General features: G+C 39.4%; 1 pseudogene; it reads left to right on the top strand.

The window, feature by feature from the left end:
• Positions 1-17,059: 17,059 nt before the first annotated feature.
• Positions 17,060-22,427, top strand: LOC101443622 (phosphatidate cytidylyltransferase 2 pseudogene; annotated as a pseudogene).
• Positions 22,428-24,917: the final 2,490 nt, after the last annotated feature.

The raw sequence follows: 24,917 nt of genomic DNA, 5'->3' as shown, positions 1-24,917 counted from the left end.
GGAATGTGTGTGTGCCACACACACAGAGAGCTGACACAAAAAGATGACGCAACAAAAAGAAACACAGATTCCTGTGCCGCTGACAACAGAAGCAGACAAAGAAGACGACACAGAGCAAATAGACACAAAGAACAGACAACCGAGGTGGGGGGATAAGGGGAGAGAAATAAATAAATAAATCTTTAAAAAATCACTTTAAATATAAATGGAAAGTGTGGGAGAGGTAAGGAGTGGGGCATATGGGAATCCCCTACCTTTTTTATGTAACATTTGTGTAATCTAATTTTCTTTAAATAGATAGTTAGATAGATGTTTACACTTTATCAAATATAACCATGACCTAGGCAATCTTTTGAACCTTTTTGCCCTCTGAATATTATATTGCTAAGATGCAGCCATGCTTTGAACATTGTCATTATTTATTTTTATTCTTGTGAAATATTACATTCTGTAATATACCATAGTTGATTTCATCACCCTACTATTAAAGGACCTTGGTTCCTTCCTCAAAAAAAAATATATATATACATATATACACACACACACAAATATACATGGATTAATCTCTCCAATCAAAAGGCAAATTGGCAGAATGGATAAAGAAGCATGACACAACTATATGCTACTTATAAGAGCCACACAAAACTATATATACTATGCAAGTAGTAACCAAAAGAGAGCTGGGTAGCTGTATAAATATCAGATAAAATAGACTTTAAGTCAAAAACTGTTATGAAGGGCAAAGGTGATCATTGTTTATCAATAAAAGGATCAACCCAAAAAGAAGACATAGCTATACATATAGTTGCACCTAACAGCAAAGCCCCAAAATTTATGAGGATGTACGTATAGATCTGAAGGGAGAAATTGGCTGTTCTATATCAATAGTAGTATTATTCACAATTGGAAAAATGGAAAATTCACAAACATGTGGAATTTAAGCAACATACTTTTAAACAACCAATGGAGTAAAGAGGAAATCACAAGGGAAATTAGAAAATATCTTGAGACAAATAAAAATAAAAACACAACATAATACAACTTGAGAGAAGCAGCAAAGGCAGTGCTGAGAGAAAAATTTATAGTTCTAAATGCTTACATTAAAAAAGAAGAAAGATTTCAAATCAGAGACCTAATCTCTAAACTGCAAGAACTAGGAAAAAACTAAATCCAAATTGAGCAGAAGGAAGGAAATAATAATGATTAGAGTAGAGTTAGACAATAAAAAACAATAGAGAGAATCAATAAAATTAACAAACTTTTAGCTAGACAGAAGAAGACAAAAGAAAGGAAACAAACAACTGAAAACAGAAATGAAACAGGAAATAATACTACCAGCTCCACAAAAATACAAAGGACTATGGGAGTATACTATGATCAACTGAATACAAGAAATTAGATGACCTAGATGAAATGGACAAAGTCCTGGAAACACACAAACTACCTATACTGACTCAAGAAAAAATAAAAGATCTTGACAAACAAATAACTAGAAAAGAGATTGTATCATCAATCTAAAACCTCCCAACAAGGGAAAGCTCAGAAGCAGATGGCTTCACAGGGCAAACATTCCAAGGGGAATTAACACCAATCCTGATCACACTCTTTGCAAATATTGAAGAGGAGGGAACATTCTCTAATCCATTCTATGAAACCAATATCACCTTCATATCAAAGCCAGTTGGTAAACTGGTAAAGATGCCACAAGAAAATAAAACTACAGACCAATCTCTTATGAATATGCTAGCAAACAGACTCAAACAAAATATTCAAAGAATTATGTACAGTGATCTTGTGGGATTTATCCCAGTTTGCAAAGAGTGATTCAACATAAGAAAATCACTAATGTAATACACCATATTAACAGAATGAAGGAAAAAACCACATGATCATTGCAATTGATGCAAGAAAGGCACTTCAAAAACCCAGAAACAGTTCTTAAAGTAATGCTTAGAAAACTAGGAATAAAAGGAAAATTCCTCAACAAGAAAAACCCACAGCTAACACCATACTCTCAATGTTGAAAGACTGAAAGCTTTCCCTCTTAGATCAGGAATAAGACAAGGAGGCCCACTGTGATGACTGTTGAGCAGCATTTTACTGGAAGTTCTATTCAGAGCTATTAGGCAAGAAAAAGAAATAAAAGGCATCCAAATTGGAAAGAAGAAAGTGAAACTTTTCCTATTTGCAGATGACATGATCCTATACAGAAAATTCTGAAAACTCTACAACAAAACTCCAAAAGATAATATATAAATTCAGCAAAGTGTCAGGGTACAAGATCAATGTGCAAAAGTAAGTAGAGTTTCCATACACTAGTAATTTACAACTGGAAGAAGAAATCAAGAAAAAATTTCATTCACAATAGCAACTAAAAGAATCAAATATCTATGAATATATTTAACCTAGGATGTAAAGAACTTGTGCACTGAAATCTACAAAAAGAAATCAAGGAAAACCTAAATAAATGGAAGGATATTTTGTATTCATGGATTGGAAGACTAAATTTTGTTAAGATGTCAATTTTATCCAGAGTAATTTACAGATTCAAGGTAATCTCAATAAAATATCTGATAACTTTCTTTGCAGTAATAGAAAAGGCAATCATCAAATTTATATTGAAAGGTCAGAGTCTCAAATAGACAAAGCCATCTTGAAAATGAGAAATGAAGTAGGAGGACTCATATTTCCAGATCTTAAAATTTATTACAAAACTACAGTAATCAAAACAGCATGGTACTGGCACAAGAACAGATGTATAGGCCAATTGAATTAAATTGAGAAGCCAGGAATTAATGCTTACACATGGCCAAATGATTTTTGACAAGGGGGCACAGACCATTCAATTGGGAAAGATAATCCTTCAACAAATGGTGCTGGTAAAACTAGATCTTCATATGCAAAAGAATTAAGGTGCACCTCTACATTACACCATATACAAAAATCAACTCAAATGGATCAAAGACCTAGATGTAAGAGCAGGAACTATAAAACTCCTAGAAGAAAATGTAGGGCAGCATCTTCAGGACGTTGTGTGAGGCAATGGTTTCTTAGACTTTACATCCAGAGTTCAAGCAACAAAAAAAAAAAATAGATGAATGCAACCTCATCAAAAGAAAAACTTTTGTACCTCAAAGAACTTTATCATGAAAGTAAAACAACAACCTACACAATGGGAGAAAATATTTGGAAACCACATATCTGATAATGGTTTAATACCTGCAGCATATAAAGAAATCCTTCAGCTCAACAACAAGAGAAACAACCTGATTAAAAAATGGGCAAAAGACTTGAATAGACATTTTTCTGATGATGATACACAAATAGCCAAAAAGCACATGAAAAGATGCTCAGCATCATTAATCATTAGGGCAATGCAAATCAAAATCAAAACAGGGAAGTGGGCATGGTTCAACTGATAGAACATCCATCTACCATATGGAGGGTTCAGGGTTCAATCCCCAGGGCCTCCTGACCCATGTGGTAAGCTGGCTCACATGCAGTGCTGCGGCGTGCAAGGAGTGCTGTGCCATGCAGGGGAGAGCACCCTGCAAAGGAAGCCATCATGTGAGAAAAAAGTGCAGCCCATGCAGGAGTGGCACTGCACACACAGAGAGCTGACGCAGCAAGATAACGCAAAAAAAAAAAAAAAACCAGACACAGTTTCCCGGTACCCCTAGATAACCCAAATGGATGCAGAAGAACACACAGTGAATGGACACAGAGAGCAGACAACGGGGGGTGGGGGGCAGGATGGGAGAGAAATAAATAAAAAATAAATCTTAAAAAAAAACAAAAGATACCATATCATACCCACTAGAATGACTCCTATTAACAAAAAGGAAAATTATGAGTGTTGAAGAAGATTGGCAAAATAGAAACACTCATTGATTGCTCATTTGTTGCTGCTGATGGGACTGTAAAATGATACATTTGCTGTGAAAGACAGTTTGATGGTTCCTCAGAAAGTTAAGTATTGAATTGCCATATAACTCAGCAATTCCACTACTCAGAATATACCCAAAAGAATTGAAAGCAGGGACTCAAATAAATATTTTCACACCTATATTCATAGTGGCATTATTCACAATTGCCAAAAGATGGAAGCGACCCAATTGTCCATCAACCAATGAACAGACAAATGAAATGTGTTATGCACACAATGGAATATTATTCAGCCATGAAAAGGATTGTAGTCCTGATATGTGTGACAATATGGATGGACCTGGGAGACATCATGTTGAGTGAAATAAGCGAGACACAAAAGGACATATATTGTATGATCTCACTGATATGAAATTATTGGATTAAACAAACTCAGATTCTAACTCCAGAATATAAGTTTGAGAGGACAGTGTGGGGGTAGAGAGTAAGGAGTTAAGTTTTAAAATGTGAAGAGTTTCTATTTAGGACGACAGAAAAGTTTTGGTAATTGATAGTGGTGATGGTCGCACAACATTGTGAACAACTACCAGAATCTGAATATATTTAAAGGAGGGAATTTTATGTCATATAAATGTTACTAGAATAAAAATTAAAAAAAAATATATCCATGGAACTGCACAATACAGAGAGTGAACCCTATATTAAACAGTGGGCTATATTTAACAGTACAATTATGAAGAAATGTTTTCATCAATTGAAATAAATGTACCACACCAATGTAAGGTATTAATAATAGGTTGGTATATGGAAAGCCTGTACTTTATGCATGATTTTTCTGTAAAATAAAACATTAATTCAATGGTTTGACCATGATGTTGACAATGCCTCTTCTTCCATGGTGCCAAAATTGGAATCTCATAAGCGCATCTGTCAGCTAGTTTAGAAACACTGAATGTGGGGAGTTTCCTTTTAGGCTCTGTACTGTGCACTTTCCTCTTGCTCAAGCACTTTTCCTGTTTCCTCAGCACGGTTACTTCTAAACCTATACTGGGAATAGTCTAAACCTAGACTGGGAAAGTCCCATAGTCAGTATCACAACCACAATCTTAGGTTGCTTATCTGAAACCTGGACTCAAGTGACAATAAACAATTCATGATTTTGCCACAGAATGGGGAATTTCTCACTTTTGATCTGAAGCCTCCACTTTATCTTCCTTCTTTTTGGGTGACTTTTCTGAATTTCTCTCAACCTAGACCTTTAGTAACTGGCAGAAAATGTTATTCAGTGATGAGAGGAGGCATTTCTCCTTAGCCAAACTGTAGTCTCTTTTTCCTAAAGTACTTTCCGAAGTGTTATTGGCAAATTAGGCTTTAGGATTACTCATTACCCATTACCCAAGGACAATTTAAGCCTGAACTTCTAAGAGGCCTTTAGGTTTACAAATCCATCAGCAGAATATAGGATTGGACAGAGAAGTGTCAACCTCAGCATTTCACTAATTTGTCGGTACACATGAACCTGTTCAAACTGTAGTCTATGAATGGCTGTCACAAATATGAGCATCTCTATGAACATTATGAGCTAGAATTTACAAGTATATTTTCAAAATTTATAAAACCCAGAAACATGATTCATATTTATTTTCATAACGGTGGCTGTTGCTCTGCTTCATATATCTTCTAATTCCAGCACCTACCATGAAGGGATGGTCCTGATTTGGGATATGCTGGTTTTGTGGCAAAGGGGAAAAGACAAGGCTGCTGGAGGAAAGTCATGTTGCCTTTTAAAGTTGCCAGGAGCTTCAATGTCACTTAAGAGCTTGTTAGAATACAGCCTCTCAGGCCCCACTCCTGACCTACTGAATAAGAGTCTCAATTTTTAACAGCATCTTCAGGTAATTCCTAGGCCTCCCACTATCTTGGTGAATTAGCCAGTGTTCTTTAGAGAAACAGGACTGAAAGGAAAGATTTGTAAATATTATAAGATCTTTATAAGAATTATCTCTGTGACCATGAGTATAGACAAATCCAAATGCTGTAGGACAGCCTGCAGGCTGGGAACTCTGATGAAAGTTTTCAATGAATTCTCCAGCAGAAGCTATACATAAATAAACAAATATACTCATAGAAAACAAGGAAGAAATGTTTCTAGCTATTACAGTCCTTGTTCTGAAACTGGTCACATGATTGTAGCTCATATTTATAACTACCTTTCCCCACTATTATTCCATATTCTCTTTAACCTCAGCAAGCATCTCAGGTGGCTATGTTTCTTTGGCTGGTGGGGTGACCCAAACCTTCATTCCTAACATTTCTGGGGTACTGGTAGTACCTGGATTGGGGTCTTCATTACCTTAAATAACACAGCATAGCAGTACTAAGAGACACCCAGGGGATCTCTTACACTCCAGGAAAACCCTTCTTTACCTCTGTTGTGTAGTTAAAGTCCCATTTCCCCTAATAGTCATAATCAATTACCCCAGCACAGTACAGTAATTCCCTTCTGTACCTGTTGATTCAGAGGAATGAGGATCTCAAAGTGGCCAGGTGGCAACTTAACTTCCAGTTCAATGGAATGATTGCTGTGTAACTACTCCTCCTTTTGGAGCTAAGACCTGTAGCCTAGCAGAGACTAGGATTGCAAAGAGAGGAGGCAAAATATTTTCTGGTGGATCACGAAGGGGAACAGTGAGTGATGCCACTCCCATTTCCACCCCTTGATTCCTGGACTGGTGAATCTTTGCTGTGAGAGAAATAGCACTATAGAGTGGATGCTGATTTAGAGCATATACAGCACCCCTGGAGAACATTGCTCCAGCCCTGCAAGGTATTGCCCATAGTTGGCACCATAATTGAGTCTTCAAAAGACCATTTCACTATTCCATCAATCTAGCTGTTTCAGGAAGACGTGGCCCATGGTGAGACCAGTGAATTCCATGAGCATGTGCCCATTCCCACACTTCATTTGCTATGGAGTTCCTTGATCAGATGCAACATTGTGTGAAATAGCACACCAATGAATAAGGCATTCTGTAAGTTCATGGATGGTAGTTCTGACAGAAGCATTGCACACAGGGAAGACAAACCTATATCCAGAGTATGTATTAATTCCAGTTAGAACAAAATGCTGCCCCTCCATGATGGAAGTGGTCCAATGTAATCAAATTGCCAATAGGTAGCAGGCTGATTCTGCCAGGAAATAGTGCCATATTGGGACCTGAATGTGGGACTCTGCTGCTGGCAGATTGTGCACTAATCAGTGGTGGTAGCCAGGTCAGCCTTGGGGAGAAGAAGTCCATGTTGCTGAGAGCATGCATAACCTCCATCCCTACCACCATGGATGCTTAGTTCTTGAGCCCTTGGACAATGATAGGAATAGCTGGGGAAAGAGGCTGACTGGTTTCCACAGAATGCATCATTTTATCCACTTGATTATTAACATCTTCTGCTGCTGAAATCACCCTCTGGAGAGCGGATTCAGGTGGGACATAAATATTTTCATGTTTTTTGCCCAGTCAGAAAGGTCTATCCACATACCTCTTCCCCAGACCTCTTTGTTACTAATTTTCCAATCATGTTCCTTCCAAGTCCCTAACTATCTAGCCAAACCATTGGCCACAACCCATGAATCAGTATACAAACGAACCTCTAGCCATTTCTTCTTCTAAGCAAAATGAACAACCAGGTGCACTACTCAAAGTCCCACTCACTGGGAGGATTTCCCCTCACCACTGGCCTTCAGGAATGCCATAGAAAAGGACTACAGTGCTTCAGTTTTCCACTTTAAAGTGGTATCTGTAAATCATGGAGAACCATCAGTAAACCAAGCCTGAGTTTGCTCCTTCTCAGTCAACTGATTATAAAGAACTTTGCAAAAGATCATAGCTAAATGCTGGGAAGGAAAAGGTAATGTGGCTGACATGGGACCATGGGCATTTGGGCCACTTCCTCACATAACTTACTTGTGCTTTAAGCACATGCTCAAGACTTATTTAGAGAATACTATTTCCGTTTTATGTTGGAGTGCTGATGTGCTTGGTCAAGTCTATAGTTTGGTGTGTCAGGCAACATCCAGTTCACAATAGGGAACTCAGGTCTGATGGGTACTTGGTGGGCCATGGTTAAGCATTCAATCTCTACTAAGGCCCACCAGCATGGCAAAAACTTTGAAAAAAAGAAAGTAGTTATCTGCAGTTATGGCAGGGCTTTTCTCCCAAGTCCTACAGGTCTGCATTGTGATTCTCCTATATAGGTCTGCCAAAGGCTCCGGATGGCATTTCTATTAATACTTGCCACTGACACATCCAGCACCATTAGATCTGCTGGAACGTATGGTCCAAGTGGCAGTGCAACTTTCATGGCAGCCTTGACCTGTCACAAAGCCTCTTCTTATTCTGGTCCCCATTAAAAACTAGCAGCTTTTCTGGTCATTTCAGTAAATGGGCCAGAATAGCAACCCAAGTGAGGACTATGTTGTCTCCAAAATCCAAAGAGGCCAACTAGGAATAGTACCTCTTTTTTGGTTGTAGGAGGGACCAGATGAAACAGCACATCATTCACATTAGAAGAGATATCTCCACATGCCCCACACCACCAGGCACCTCAAAATTTCACCCAAGGTAGAAGTCCCCTGAATTTGTTGGATGTATCTCCCACCCTCTGACATACAGGTGCCTTACCAATTAGTTTAGAGTAGTCGATTACATCTTGCTCACTAGATCCAACCAAAAGGATATCATCAATATAATGGACCAGTGTGATATCTTGTAGAAGGGAGATGGTCAAGGTCCCTGATGACTAAATTATGACAAAGGGTTGAAGAGTTCATATATGCTTGAGGAAGGACAGGGAAGGTGCATTGATGTCCTTGCCAGCTGAAAACAAACTGCTTCTTGTCATCTTTACTCACAGCAATTGAGGGGGAAATGTATTGTCAGATCAATAGCTGCATACCAGGAGCCAGGGGCTTTGTTAATCTGCTCAAGCAAGGATACCATATCTGGAACAGCAGCTGCAATTTGACTTACCACCTGATTGGGTTTATGATAATCCACTGTCATCCCCCAAGATCCATCTGTTTTCTGCACAAGCCAAACAGGAGAGTAGAATGGGGATATGGTGAGAATCACCACCTTTACCTTTGCATCCTTCTAGTCCTTAATGGTGGCACTAATCTCTGCATTCCCACCAGGAATCTGGTATTGTTTTTTATTTGCTATTTTGACAGGTAGGGGAATTTTAGTGACTCTCACTTGTCCTTTCCTACCATAGTAGCTCTCACTCCACATGTCCATGTGGGGATCCTACCAGTTGCTAAGTGTATCTATTCTAATTAGCATACCAGAACTGGGAAAATAATCACAGAATGGGTCTGGAGACATATTGGACCTAGTGTGAGATGGGCCTGAGCTAAAACTCCATTGATCACCTGACCTCCATAAGGCCCTATTCTCACTGGTGGATCCAGTGTCATTTTGGGTCTCCTGGAGTTAATATCACTTCTGAACCAGGGTAGGATAATCCCCAAAACATCTGATAACTTCCTAGCATACCTCCTTCTTGGTTATACTTTGCACCACACCTTTTGGGGTCTGTCAGGATTTCCGTCTAGTTATATGTCTGAAAGAAACAAGGTTGGTAAAGATGGGTTGTGACTTTTCTTGCAAGTCAACTACCTCAGGGCATTGCATTGTGGTTTCATCAGGTCAAATTGAATTAATCTCTTCAGACAGAGGAGTGAAGGCTGTTTGCTCAGAGGAAGTGGATACAAGGTTACCAGGCACAGCAGGGTTAATATCTTCAGGTGGGGCATTAGATTTCTCTGGGCAGACTGGAGGTTAGAAGGCTGGTTCATCAGGGAAGACAGGAGGTTGGGTAGTTGCTTCCCTCAGGAAGATCATTATAGGTTTATATTGCGAAGAGTAGAATCTAGGGTTTCAAAATCCCACTGCGATCATTATTAACCCATTTGTCCCCTTTCAACTTTCAGGATCCCATTTCTTTCCAGTAAATGCCCTCACTTTAACATCAGGCAACCTGCAAGGCTGGGAATTTCGTTTACATTGTAATTCAGTCACTTGCACAATGAGACTCTGGGTCTAGTATTCAGAAATGTCAAGTCTGCAGATACACAAACCAAGATTTTATTTAAAGGTATATATAGAATCTTTCACATCCTTCATGCAATACTTAAGTTGTGAATCTGAAGCCTTGAGTTGATCCTTTTTTTTTTTAATTGAATTCAGTGTATTTAGGAACAGCCAAACAACAAAACTCTTTTTAACTCCACAAACCTCTTTTTTTAGCAAATCAATTTTACTGATACATATTAATAAAATAAACAATTTTCCAACATGTACAATGAATGGTATTTGTTTTAATCACATGGTTGTGCAGTCATCACTATTAAATTCATCATTATTAAAGTGTTTTCATTATTTCAATAATAATAATAATAAGACACAAACAAGAAAATTCTTCACCTCTCAATCTCTCTCTGTTTTCCCTGCTGTACATAGCTGCTATTCCTGGCTATTCTTGAACAATTATTTAATTATTTATTTATTTAGCAGTTTTATTGAGATATATTCACATAGTATATGATCTATCTGAAGTGTTTAATCAATGGTTTTTAGTATAATCACAATGTTGTGCATTTATAAACCCAAAAAATATTAGAATTATTTCATTACTCCAAAAAGAAAAACTCCACACCCCTTAGCATACCTTCCCTAACCCAAACATAACCACTAATCAAATTTCACCTTTATAAATCGATTTATATTTATATTTTATATAAATGGAATCATACAGTATGTTACACAATATATTTAGTTCATAGTAACACAATCATACAGTATTTGTCCTTTTGTGTCTGACTTCCTTCATTCAACATAATGTTCTCCAAGTTCATCCATGTTGTTATATTTTTCACAACTTCATTTCTTATTAGAGCTGTGTAATATTTCATCATGGAAATATACCACAATTTGTTTATCCATTCATTGGTTGAAGGACACATGGGATGTTTTGAACTTTTGGCAATCATAAATAGTGTTGCTATGAACATAGGTGTGCAGATATCTATTCACATCACTGCTCTCAGTTCTTCTGGGTATGTACCCAGGAGTGGTATTGCAGGGTCATGTGGCAAATCTATATTCAACTTTAGGAATATAGTCCTCCACAGGGGCTGTACCATTCTGCATCCCCAACAGTGAATAAGTGTTCCTATGTCTCTGCATCTTCTCCAACACTTGTAACTCTCTGTCTTTTTAATAGTGGCCATTCTGATAGGTGGGAAATGATATCTCATTGTAGTTTTGAATTGTATTTCCCTAATCATTAGTGATGTTGAACATTTTTTCATGTGTTGTTTTTTTTTTGTCATTTGTATTTCTTCTTTGGACAAATGTCTATTCAAGTCTATTGCCCATTTTTTAAAAAGGTCGTTTGTCTTTTTATTATTGAGTTGTAACATCATGGATATTAAACCCTTATCAGACACATGATTTCCAAATATTTTCTCCCATTGAGTAAGCTGCCTTTTCATCCTTTTGACAAAGTCTTGGGAGGTGGAAATATGTTTAATTTTGAGGAGATCCCATTTATCTATTTTTTCTTTTGTTGTGTGTGCTTTGGGTGTAAGGTCCAAAAAACCACCACCAACCACAAGGTCTTAAAGATGTTTCCCTACATTTTTTTTCTAGTAGTTTTATGGTCCTGGCTTTTATATTTAGGTCTTTGATCCATTTTAAGTTGATTCTTGCATAGAGAGTGAGATAGGAGTCCTCTTTCATTCTTTTAGTAATAGATATCCAGTTCTCCCAGCGACATTTGGTAAAGAGACTATTTTGTTCTGTTAATATGGACTTGGTAGGTTTGTCAAAAACCAGTTGACTGTAGAGATGAAGATTTATTTCTGGGCTCTTAATTCCATTCCATTGATCAATGTGTCTATCTTTATGCCAGTACCATGCTGTTCCTCCCTGCCAGCTGTTACAAGGGAAAAGGGAGGGGGAGCCAGGAGGATTTTCTGTGAATTCAGTGAATTCAGCTAGTAGAGTCTGCTTTGAATTTTGTCTCCAGACAGACCAAAACAAAGGAAAACAGAGAGATACACCTCTGTGGAAAGGTGCACCATTGAGCATCCTGTACTGGCAGGCTTGGAAATTACATGGACAAAAACTGCTATTGGGTTTCTGAGGCCTTAACTACTTGTAGAAAGTCTGCATCTCATTAGTGAGTCCCTGGCACAACTTTGATAACTTCAGCTGGGCAATTTTAAAGACTGTAGCAGTTTGGTATGGTTATGAATTCCAAAAATAGACATTGGATTATGTTTGTAATCTGAGCTGTACCTGGGAATGATTGATTTATGATTAGGGCATTGAGTCCCCACCCACCAAGGCATGGCAAAGAACAGAGTTGGGGACTTCTGATGTTGGCGTTCTGATGTTGGAGTTTGATGCTGAAGACTTATGCTGTAGCCCTGGGAAGTTAGCACACAGAGGAAAGAGAAACAAGCCTCAAGAAGAAAGGAACCATGAACCCAGAGAAAAGCAAGCCCCAGGAACATAGGAACCCAGGAAGCCTGAACCCTCACAGACATTGGTAGCCACCTTGCTCCAAATAGACTTTGGTGAGGGAAGTAACTTATGCTTTATGGCCTGGTGTCTGTAGGCTCCTACCCCAATAAATACACTTTATAAAAACCAACCAATTTCTGGTATTTTGCATCAGCACCCTTTGACTGAGTAATACAAAGACTTAGGATAAGCTGAACCAAATATCAAAGAAGAGCTGTGAAAAAATAATAATAGGCAAGAGAGAGAAATTGGTCGTCAGAGTAAATTCACCAACATGTTCAGATGCCTAGACATCAGCAAAAGATTACAAGCCATACTGGGAAACAGGAAGAGATGGCCCATCAAAGAAATAAACCAAATATCCTGAAGAGATAAAGGACTTAAGATAATCAATGATAATCATACAAATCTCCCAAATTAATTTAAAGAATTGAAAGAGAAATATGACTCAACAGATAAAAGATATTAAGAAGACACTCAGTGAGTGTAAAGAACAAATTATAAGTATGTAAAGAAATGTGACAGAACTTTTGGAAATGAAAGACATGACAGGTGACATTAAAAATACATTTGAGTCACTAGGGGAGCAGCGACAGTCTCCCAGGTGCAGCAGCAAGGACCGGGAAGGAATGAGGGTCCAACAGTGAGCCCCTGACGCTAATGACTATGCTTGTGAGCTGATATGCCTGAAATAAAAACAAGGCCTAGGGAAGCATTGTGCCTGGGAATTTCCTCCTGACAGCCTTCACGTTACTCAAATGTGGCCAGTCTCGAAGCCAAACTCAGCATGTAAATGCAATGCCTTCCCCCCAGCGTGGGACATGACACCCGGGGATGAGCCTCCCTGGCACCGAGGGATCACTATCAACTACCAACTGATGATGCAACTGGAAAATGACCTTGAATAGAAGGTTCAATGCGGATCAGCAGAATATCCCTGTCTACATAAAATAACATGACTTTAAAATGCTGTTTGACCTAATGTAAGGGGGAAATGGAAAGGAGAAATGAGTTTATGTGGCTACGAGTCTCTAAAAAAGAGTCTGGAGGCTGTCAGAAGGATTGCCCTTATGCACAACTGAGCAGAGTCTAAGAGACAGATAAAGTAGATACAACCCCCAGGTATTGGTTCCTTTGAGGGCTAAAGGGACCCACGGGTTCTACGGTCATGGCAGATAGGGTTCACTGCCATGTCAGATGGCCCTTCTATGGAGCTGGTGTTTCTGCATGATGAAACTGGACCCAGAGGGGATCTCTTTTCATAAGACTATCATGCTACTTTACTGGAATTGTAGTTGGTATTGGGGTTTAAGATATATTTAGGGGATTGAATATTTTTACTGACAATATGATAGCCAGGCCCTGAGCCTCAACAGACTCCAGCACCTACAATCTGATTTATTGGACTCACCTCACTCAGCTAAGATGGAGTTGAAGAAGGGCAACCACCACACCATGGAGCCTAGAGTGCCTACAACTGAAAGTGGGAGGATTGCATCCAGTATCCATGTGGAATCTGAGCCTCCTCTTGACATAGAGGTGCAATGGACACAACCAATCCAATGTCCACAGAGAAAAGGTGGCTTTGGAGTGGGAAAAGTGGACATGGTGGCTAATGGGTATGGGGACTGACAGGAAGAGATGAGATGTGGAGGCATCTTTGGGACTTGGAGCTGCCCTGGATGGTGCTTCAGGGGCAATCACTGGACATTGTAAACCCTCACAGGGCCCACTGGATGTAATGGGGGAGAGTATGGGCCATGATGTGGACCATTGACCATGAGGTGCAGAGGTGCCCAGAGATGTACTTACCAAATGCAATGGATGTGTCATGATGATGGGAATGAGTGTTGTTGGGGGGGGAGTGGTGGGTGGGGGTGGTGGGGTTGAATGGGTCCTCATATATATATTTTTTAATGTAATATTTTTACAGAATTAATAATAAAAAAATAAATTATTAAAAAAAATACATTTGAGGAACATAAGAGCAGATTTTAATTACTCCATGACAGAATTAGTGATTTTGAATACAGAAAACCTGAACTGGAAAATACAGGGGAACAGAAAGAGACGAGAATGGAAAAAAATGGAACAGGGTCTCTGAGAATTGAATGAAAACATGAAATGCAAAAAATAGGCATTATAGGTGTCCCAAGAGAAGAAAAAATGGAAAAGGGGCAGAAAAAATATCTGAGGAAATAGTGACTGAAAACTTCCTTACCCTTATGAAAGACATACATATCAATATCTAAGAAGGACAATGCACACCAAATAGAACAAACCCCAATAGACCTACCCCAAGACACCTACTATTCAGAATGACAAATATCAGAGATAAAGAGAAGATTCTGAAAGCAACAAGAGAAAAGCAAAGCATCACATAGAAAGGAACTTTGGTAAGATTAAGTGCTGATCTCTCATAAGAAACCATGGAGCAGAGAAGAAGGTTGCATGATCTATTTAAGGTACTGAAAATGAAAAACTGCCAGCCAAGAATTCTGTATCTGGCAAGGCTATCCTTCAAATATGAAGGAGAATTTGAAGTCTTCACAGACAAACAAAAACTGATAGAATATGTAACCATAAGACCAAGCTTACAAGAGATACTGAAGAGTGCAGCAGCCTGAAAGGAGAAAAACAAGGGAGAGGGACTTGGAAAAGAGTGTAGAAATGAAGATTATTAGAAAGGGTAAATTAAAGGGTAAAAAGGCAATAGCACAATATGACTACATCAAAATGAAGTAAGTAATGACTGTACAGTAATAACATTGAATGTTAATGGCTTGAACTCTCCAATCAAAAGACATAGACTGATAGAATGGCCAAAAAGAAATGTGAGCTAGCTATATGTTGTATACAAGAGACTCACCTCAGACATAAGGAAGTAACCAAGTTAAAAGTGAAAGTTTGGAAAAAGACATTCCATGCAAATAGTAACCAAAGAGGAGCTGGAGTAGTGATACTAATATCAGACAAAACAGATTTTAAATGTAAAACTGTTACAAGGGATGAGGATCATTATATATTAATAAAAGGGACAAATCAACAAGAAGAAATAACTATACTAAAATGCATTTAACATCCATGCCCCAAGTTACATGAAGCACACATTGGTAAAACTGAAGGGAGAAATAGATGCCTCTACAATAATAGTTGGTGACACCACTCTCTGTCTTGGATAGAACATCTGGACAGAGGATAAAGAAACAGAGAGCTTGAATAATATGATAAATGAACTAGGCCTAACAGACATCTATAGAGAGTTGCACCCCAAAACAGCAGGATATGCATTTTTTCAAGTGCCCATGTATCTTTCTTCAAGATAGACCATATGTTGGTTCAGAAGACAAGTCTCAATAAATTTAATACAAAACACTCTCTCTGGTCATAATGGAATGAAGCTAGAAATCAATAATAGATGGAAAAAGGGAAAGTTCATAAATATATGGAGATTAAACAACACACTCTTAAATAACCAGTGGGTCAAGGAAGAAATTGCAAGAGAATTCAGCAAATAACCTGAGATGAATGAAAATAAGAACACAACATATCAAAACCTATGGGACACCACAAAGGCAGTGCTGAGAGGAAAATTTATAGCCCTCAATACTTACATTAAAAAAGATGAAAGAGCTAAAATTGAAGACCTAACTGCACACCTGGGGGAACTAGCAAAAGAACAGCAAACTAATCCAAAACCAAACTAAAGGAAATAAATAGTAAAGATCAGATCAGAAATAAATGAAATCAACAACAAAAACACAATACCTAGAGAATCAGCAAAACCAAAAGTTGGTTCTTCGAGAAGATCAACAAAACTGACAAAATTTTAGGTAGATTGACAAAGAAAAAAAAGAGAAGATACAAATAAATAAAATCAGAAATGAGAAGAAAGACATTACCACTCATCTTGCAGAAATAAAAGAAATCATAAAAGGATACTATGAACAACTGTATGCCAAAAAACTAGTAAATGCAGATGAGATGGACAAATTCCTAGAAACACACAAACCACCCATACTGATCCTAGAAGAAGTAGACCTCAACAAACCAATCATAAGTGAAGAGATTAAAACAGTCATCAACTGTTTCAACTCCCAAAGGTGAAAAGCCTGGGACCAGATGGCTTCCCAGGTGAGTTCTACCAATCATTCAAAGACAAACTAATACTGATCTTGCTTAAGCTCTTCTAAAAAACTGAACAGGAAAGAATGATACCAAGCTCATTTTATGAAGCCAATATCACCCTAATACCAAACCCAAATAAAGATATTATGAAAAAAGAAAATTACAGGCCAATATCTCTAAAGAATATAGATGCAAATATCCTCAAAAAGTACTTTGAAACAGAATTCAAAAGCACATTAAATAAATTATACATGGGTACCTAAGTGGCCCGAGAAGCAGCTGCACTGATGGCCTGCAGCTGCATCACACCCAGGTCTCCAGCATGATGGAGCTGAGACACACATAGATGGGAGAGCCTGGCACAGCACCCAAGGACAAGAATAGAGATGCCTGACTAGGGAATGATTAGAGTACCTGTAGACACCAGAGGACTTCTGATTTTCTGTGGCATTGCCCTAATGGTGGAAGAAATGGAAAAACATGTGACATCATCAGAACAGAATTGTGGGCAGAGCTTCCAGTGGACCAAGAAGTCAGAAGCAAAGGAAGATGGAGAGAGACCATTGGACAGTGAGGGTCATGCAGAACCCACTCCCCACCAACCTCTGCAGATGATACCCCAGAGGTCTTCTACAGGCCCATTGCAATTTTTCTCAAGATGGAAGAACTAGTGGGTGAGAGGCATCCTAATGATAGCCATGATTGTGTTTTTCTTCATCATCATTTCCCTGGGACTAATGGCTTTAATGTTGATCATGCTGTATGTCCAGATTAAGTGTTTCCATGAGATAATCACTATTAGCTATAATGTGTACCACTCCTATGACCTGCCCTGGTTTCAGACCTTCAGCTGGTACTTCCTCTTGTGTGTAAATTGCCATGAGATGGTGATGAATTACTTCTTCACTCTGGTCCAGAGAGAGGAACCCTTGCACATCATCAATAAATACCACCAATTCATCTCCTTCACTCTCTGCCTTACAGGATTCTTCATGTTTGTGCTCAGAGTGGTCAAGAAGCATTATTAGAGGTGGGGCAAGATGGTGTCTGAGTGAGTGCACCTCATAATCTCTCCTGCAAAGAAGCAGCTGAGTAGAGTTAGAGTCCTACTGGACTAGGCTGTTTTGAGGGCTTGCAGGCAAGAGGTGTCTGGATGTCGATTTGGTGAGACAGTGACAGAAGATATTCTTGCAAGAGGTGGAATTTTGGGCTTCTGACACAGAGGCCAGAAGTTGGGGTGGGACCCCTCCACCTAGGGCTGGTGGCCCAGCTGCGGTGATTCCTGAAAACTTTGTTGTGCTGCAGTGTTCCCAAACCCCATGTTTACTGGATACGTGGTTCCCAGGTCTGTATCCCCTAAACCCTGGTAGCCCACATTCCAGAGACTCACACACCTTGAGTCTGCAATATCACGGACTTCCCATTCCCAAATCCACTGTGCCCTGAGGTCCATCTGAGGTCCTTGATTACCCTAGCCCTCTGCATTTTTTTTTTTTCTCCTTGAGCTTGGAGAAGTATACCACTGAACTGGGGGGAGTCTGGGAAGAAAGGAGAGGCAAATTTGCTGAGGAAGTCCAATTTACCTAAATGTTCTGGGATAGGAAACTTGGTCTGGGAGAAGGTGGAGTCAGAAAATCAATTAGACCTCCCCTAGCACACCTAAGGGGAGGGACAGTAGGATATGCTATCCAAGCTTCCAATAGCATATTTGGGGTTTCTGGTGAGGTGTAGGTGCTCTCATGTGTTGAGTTGGTTCAACAAGGACCCACTTGAATCTCCTACAGGAGATTGAAAACTCCTCATGCAGTTTTCCTGCTGCCCTGGGAGAGAGAGGTGAGGAAAAGAGAAAGGGGGAATGTCAGATCCCTAAGCATTTTATTTAATTGCAAAGAGGATTCCTAGCTTGAAACTTTGGTTCTTTTTTTTTTTTTTTTTTTTTTTGTCATGGTTGCTACTGTTGCATTGTCTCTGGTTTTTTCTCCCATTTTATCACCCAAGGACCTTTTTCATTTATTTAGTTTTTTTCTCTTTTTCTTTTTCTTGATTGTCCCCCCCCTTTTATTTGCCCCCCCCTTTTTCCCTTTTTTATTTTATTTTCTTTATATAATAGGTGCTGCAGGGTGCATTCACATTTCCTGTGTTTCCTCATCCTCCACTTCCTCTTTTCTGTGTGTATTGATTTTGGCCACCTACTATTCCCTTTCCTCTACATTTTTCTATCCTCCATCATCTACTTTTTCTCTTACATTCCACCTCCCTTCCTTTGGCCCCCCAAATTGTCTGACTTTTTCTTTCTAATACCTTTGTTCTGATTTCTGTCTTTTATCCACTCTTGATATTATTGTCTTTCTTTTCTCTTTCCCTCACTCATGAAAACACTGCCCTTTTAATTCATACTATATTCCTCCCCATATTCAGTTGACTGTCTCATTATAGGAACTCTACTTACTGTTATAACTCTACACAACTTATATGAGTCTAATATCCATTCTCCTAGATCTCATGTTGTTGCTCTGTTAACATTTATTACCAATACTACTTTATACATTGTCTTTTCTTACTCATTTTTTGCTTTCCCTGGCCCTAATATTTTCCTTCAAATTGAACTTAGCCACCAACAAGAAAATGGAGTAAGAAGAACAAAGTGACAAAAAGAAGACATAACACTTACACATGAACAACAACTAATTAATCCCCAAGACTAGACAAAGAAGCTAAGGAACTGATTAAACCCATCAAGATAAAATGATGACCAGACAGCAACAAAAACTACGAACCAAACCAATGATCAGGAAAACATGGCTGAATCCAATGAACAAACTAAAAACCAGGAAGAGGAGCAGAACATCGGACAAGTAATTAAAGCTCTCAAAACATATAGTAGAGACCAACTTAATGAAGTAAAGGAAGAAATTAACAATATGAAGAAAGCACTTGGAGAGAATACAGAAGAAATTGCAGTCATACACAAAAAGATAACAGATATCATGGTGATGAACACCACAGTTCAAAAAATCAAAAATACACTCTCAGCAAATAGCAGCAGATTAAAAGAGGCAGAGGAGAGAATTAGTGACATGGAAGACAGAACATTTGAAATCAAACAAATAGTAGAACTGATCGATAAAAAGATAGAAAAAATCCAGTTGGAACTTAGGGACCTGAATGACAATGCAAAACACACAAACATATGTATTATAGGCATCCCAGAAGGAGAAGAGAAGGGAAAGGAGTCAGAAGGGGTGTTGGAGGAAATAATGGCTGTAAACATCCCAAATCTACTGAGGGAGATGGATGTACATGTCCAGGAAGCACAATGTACCCCAAACACCATAAATCCCAGCAGGCCTACCTCAAGACATATACTTGTCAAATTATCCAATGCTCAAGACAAAGAGAAAATTCTAAAAGCAGCAAGAGAAAGGAGAACCATCACATACAAGGGAGGCTCCATAAAGTTAAGTGCCGATTTTCTCATCTGAAACCATGGAACTACCATGGAAGTTCTCCAGGGCATATATCCAGGGTACATAAAACTGTTTGGATATTTTCATAGTGGTTACAATTAAAAACAACAACTGAGGGAGTGCTGAATTCCTAGCCAGGGGAGTTCTATCACAGTCCCTAAAGGAATGACAACAATCCCCCAAGTGCAACGGCAAAGACCAAAAAAGAAAGAAGGTCCAACAATGAGCCCTTGATACTAATGACTATGCTTGTGAGCCTGTGCACCTGAAATAAGAACAAGGCCTAGAGCTGCAGGGTGCCTAAGAGTTACCTCCTGAGAGCCTCTGTGTTGCTCAAATGTGGCCAGTCTCAAAGCCAAACTCAGCATGTAAATGCGTTGCCTTCCCCCCAGCATGGGATATGACTGCCGGGAATGAGCCTCCCTGGCGCTGAGGGATTACTACCAAGTACCAGCTGATGATGTAACTAGAAAATGACTTGAATAAAAGAGTCAATTCAGACCAGCAGAATATCTCGGTCTACATAAAATATCAGGAATTAAAAATGCTTTTTCACCTGAATCAAAGGGAGAAATGGAAAGGACAAATGAGTTTATATGGCTATGTGTCTCCAAAAAAAGCCAGGAGCTTATCAGAGGTGTTGCCCTTATGCACACCTGAGCAGAGTCCCAGAGAGGGATAAAGTAGATACAACCTCAGGTATTGGTTCTTCTGAGGGCTACAGAGACCCACAGGTTCTATGGTCATGGCAGATGGAGTTCAGTGCCATGTCAGTTGGCCCTACTTTGGAGTTTGTGTTTCTGCGTAATGGAGCTGGGCTCAGATGTGGTCTTTGTTCACAAGCCTCTCCTGTTACTTTTACCAGATCTGTAATTGGTGCTGGGCTTTAGTGTATACCCAGGAGACCTAAATCTCTGGACTGACCATGTGATAGCCAGACCCTGAGCTTCAACAGACTTGAACGCCTACACTCTGGTTTATTGGACTTACTCCACTCAGCTAACATGGAGGTGAAGAAGGTCAACCACCACACCAGGGAGCCAAGAGTGCCTACAACTGAAAACAGGAGAATTTCATCCAGCATCCATGTGGAATCTAAGCCCTCTCTTGATATAGATGTGGAGTGGACACAACCATTCTAAGGTCCACAGGATGAAGGAATAGAATATGGATTAGAGTGGACTTAATGATATTCTGTTCATGAACTATTGTGATTGGTAATCAAAGAAAATGTGGCATTGGTGTGGATAAAGTGGCCATGGTGGCTGCTGGGGGTAGGGAGTGGGAGGAAGAGATGTGATGGGGGGGTGCATTTTCGGGACTTGGAGTTGGCCTGGGTGGTACTGCGGAGACAGTTACCAGACATTGTATGTCCTCCCATGGCCCACTGGTTGGACTACGGGAGAGTGTGGGCTATGGTGTGGACCATTGACCATGAAGTGCAGCGGTGCTCAGAGATGTATTCACCAAGTGCAATTAATGTCTCATGGTGATGGAGGAGGTTGTTGTTATGGGGGGAGGAGTGGGATGAGGGGGTTGGAGGATATATGGGGACCTCATATTTTTTAATGTAACATTAAAAATTAAAGTGAAGGCCTAAAAAAATATACACTTGGCTGGGTCCATGTAATGTTGATGATTTTCATAACCCAGTCATACCTTGTTATTTACGACTTGTTTGAAGGAATGATCTGGTTCATTGTCCCCATCTCCTGTGTGATCTGTAACAACATCATGGACTATATGTTTGGTTTTTTCTTTAGCTCAACCCTGCTCATCAAGCTCTCTCCAAAGAAGACCTGGAAAGGTTTCATCAGGGGCTTTTTCCCCACTGTAGTGCTTGGCCTTCTACTGTCCTACATGATGTTTGGGTATAGATGCTTCATCTGTCCCATGGAGTATAGAAATGATACCAACAGCTTCACTGTGGACTGTGAGCCCTCAGACCTGTTTTGCCTGCAGGAGTACAGCATTCCAGGGGTGGTCCAGTCAGCCACTGGCTGGAAAACAGTCCAGATGTACCCATTCCAGATTCACAGCTTTCCTTTCTCCATCTTCACTTCACTCATTGGCCCTTTTGGAGGGTTCTTTGCAAGCAGATTCAAATGAGCCTTTAAAGTCAAAGACTTTGCCAACACCTTTCCTGGCCATGGAGGTATCATGGATTACTTTGACAGCCAGTACCTGATGGCCATTTTCATCAATGTCTACATCGCCACCTTTATGAGGACCCCCAAATCGAGCAAGTTGATTCATCAGCTCCTCACCTTGAGTCCAGAGCAGCAGCTCCACCTCTTCAACATGCTCAAGCCTCACCTGATGGAAAGGGATGCTCACAGCCACCACGGAGGATGAGTAGGGGTTGGGGGAGCAAGAGCAGGATTGAGCAAGGGGCAGGTTCCCTAGGTGAGCCCGGCTGCAGTGACTTAGATGATGACAAGGCTGCCACTCACTTTTTCTTTTTTCTTTTTGTAGTATTTTTTCATTGAGAGTTTTTAAAAAATCTGTACATACAGTCTGTTTGTTTATGGTTTGGGTTATGTGAGTAAACTACAGCTTTGAGTTGGAAAGATGTCACAGTTGATAAAACCATTTGGGCTTTTTAAACAAACAAGAAAATTTAACGACCCAGAAGACAGTGTTGCCTAGTGTGGGAGTTTCTGCTTGCTGGTTCTAGTCCCCCTCAAGTGAACTGTTTCTGGGTTCAACAAGGGCAGGGAGCCTGCCAGCAGGAAGGACGGGGAAGTGCACAGCTTGGCTGTCTTTGCTGCTCTGGAGAGTTGTCACCTGCCTACTTCTCTAGTAACACTTGCCTTGTTTTTTGGGAAGGTTGCCTTCTACTAGGCTGGAGGGATGAGGGCATATTAGTCATAGAAGCATTTTACCTGCACCCAAATTCTGCAAAGTAAGCCCTGCTTTATAACAACTTAGTTTCACCTTATATTATCACAGGCTGAAAGTTTCCCATTTTTAATTTTGCAAAAGCATGAAAAATTATCATTTTCTGAAAAAAAAAACCACTGTACTATTTCAAATGTATGCAATAGGCTGTACTGTAAGTGAGCTCTTTCCTACATTTTTAAGGTTCAAGTGTCCTCTGTAGGGCAGTCCAGCTGCCTATGGTGTCAAGGATGGCTGTTGAAGTGTGAGCAGCACACTTGCTGCTGCTGGCTTGTTCCTGGGAGCATTCCCAGGAGGCAGGGAGCAGAGAGAATTAGCTTCTGGTCTGTGCACTCTTTTTCCAACCCACCATTAGTTGCCATATTGCATATTTAAGGTATGTGTCTATGTATTTGTGTTTAAAAACCCCGTATTTCTTGTAGTGATTTCAATTGTACAATGATTACTTCCTTTTCACCACAAAGTCCTGCTTTAAATCTATGGAAAACCAAACTCAATCAGAAGTTTGACTGTTCTGAAGATTAAATGTATACTTTTATATTCTGTGAAAAAAATTAAGAATTATACAGCATAATCAAGTGGGTTTTATCCCAGGTTTGCAAGGGTATTTCAACACAAGAAAACCAATTAGTGTAATAAACCACATTGATACACTGAAAAAGAAAAATCACATGATCCTCTCTATTGATGTAGAAAAGGCATTTGACAAAGTACCGCATCCTTTCTTAGTGAAAACACAGCAAAAGATAGGAATAGAAGGAAACTTTCTCAATATGGTAAAGTGCATATATGAGAAACCTACATCTAGCATTGTACTCAACAGTGAAAGACTGAATGCTTTCCTGCCGAGATCAGGAGAAAAGCGAGGATGCCCACTGTCACCATTATTATTCAGTATTGTGCTAGAATTTCTAGCTAGAGAAATAAAAGGCACTTAAATAGGAAAGGAAGAAGTAAAACTTGCATTATTTGCTGATGACATGATCCTATGTCTCGAAAATCCTGAAAAATCTACAACAAAACTCCTAGAATTATTAGACAATCTCAGCAAAGTTGCAGGATACAAAATTAATATGCCAAAGGAAATGGCATTGCTAATCTTTATTATTTCTTTCCTTTTTTTGCTTTGGGAGAAGTTTGCTGTTCTTTTACAAGTTTCTCTAGTTGTTCAGTTAAATCTTTGAGTTTTAACTATTTCTTCTTTTTTAATATAGGCATTTAGGGTTATAAATTTCTCTCTCAAGACTGCCTTTGCTGTATTCCATAAGTTTTGATAAGTTGTTTTCTTGTTTTCATTTGTTTCAATATATTTACTAATTTCAACTAAAATTTCTTCTTTGACCCACTGATTATTTAGAAGTGTGTTGTTTAGCCTCCACAGATTTGTAGAATTTCCCCTTTCTTGTCTATTATTTATTTTTTAAAAGATTTGTTTTATTTATTTCATGCAGAGCAGCTCTCCTTGCAGGATTCAGTCCTTGCTCATGGGGCTCCCCTATATGGGGGACACCCCTGCATGGCACGGCACTCCTTGTGCACAGCAGCACTGCGTATGGGCCAGCTCACCACACAGGTCAGGAGGCCGTGGGTTTGAACCCTGGACCCTCCATATGGTAGGCAGATGCTCTATCAGTTGAGCCACATCTGCTTCCCTCTTGTCTATTATAGATGTCCAATTTCATTTCATTATGATCTGAGAAGGTGCTTTGAATAATTTCAATCTTTTTATACTTATTGAGACCTTCCTTATGACCCAATATATGATCTATCCTGGAGAAAGAGCCATGAGCACTTGAAAAGAATGTATAACTCATTGGTATTAGTCAGGGTTCTCTAGGGAAATAGAATCAACAAGAGATATCTGTCAAAAGTATGAGAGTCTATAAGAGTCTCTCATGCAGCCATGGGGATGCACAAGTCCAGGTTCTGCAGGCAGGCTGCAACCAGG

The sequence above is a fragment of the Dasypus novemcinctus genome, chromosome 11, assembly GCF_030445035.2.
Source record: "Dasypus novemcinctus isolate mDasNov1 chromosome 11, mDasNov1.1.hap2, whole genome shotgun sequence".
In the NCBI taxonomy this organism is placed as follows: domain Eukaryota; kingdom Metazoa; phylum Chordata; class Mammalia; order Cingulata; family Dasypodidae; genus Dasypus; species Dasypus novemcinctus.
Note: the sequence above shows the minus strand (reverse complement) of the source record. Positions and strands in the feature narration are given on the sequence as shown.